Genomic DNA, 289 nt, shown 5'->3' with positions numbered 1-289 from the left:
GTGCCCTTTGCACCAGAAAGCCCGCTAAGAAAAAGTACCGTCACTGTTTCCATCCCCGACCACAGAGCCTAATGGATGCCAGTCGCTCACGAACCACTACACACAATCAGATCCCCCAAGATAGGATCGAAGAGGTGTGCAAATAGGCTTCATTTCGCTGTTGAACACGGTGCTTAAGATCTATGAAATATGAGAGCGATAAGGAGGGGGATTCCGACGATGCCAAGATCTTTTTTTTTTCCTTGCAACATTCTTCAACCCCCTTGAGAGGGAGAAATGGGAGGGGAGT

Source organism: Penaeus monodon, chromosome 23 (genome assembly GCF_015228065.2).
Source record: "Penaeus monodon isolate SGIC_2016 chromosome 23, NSTDA_Pmon_1, whole genome shotgun sequence".
Classification (NCBI taxonomy): domain Eukaryota; kingdom Metazoa; phylum Arthropoda; class Malacostraca; order Decapoda; family Penaeidae; genus Penaeus; species Penaeus monodon.
The sequence above is the reverse complement of the archived record's forward strand: the minus strand, read 5'-3'. Positions refer to the sequence as shown.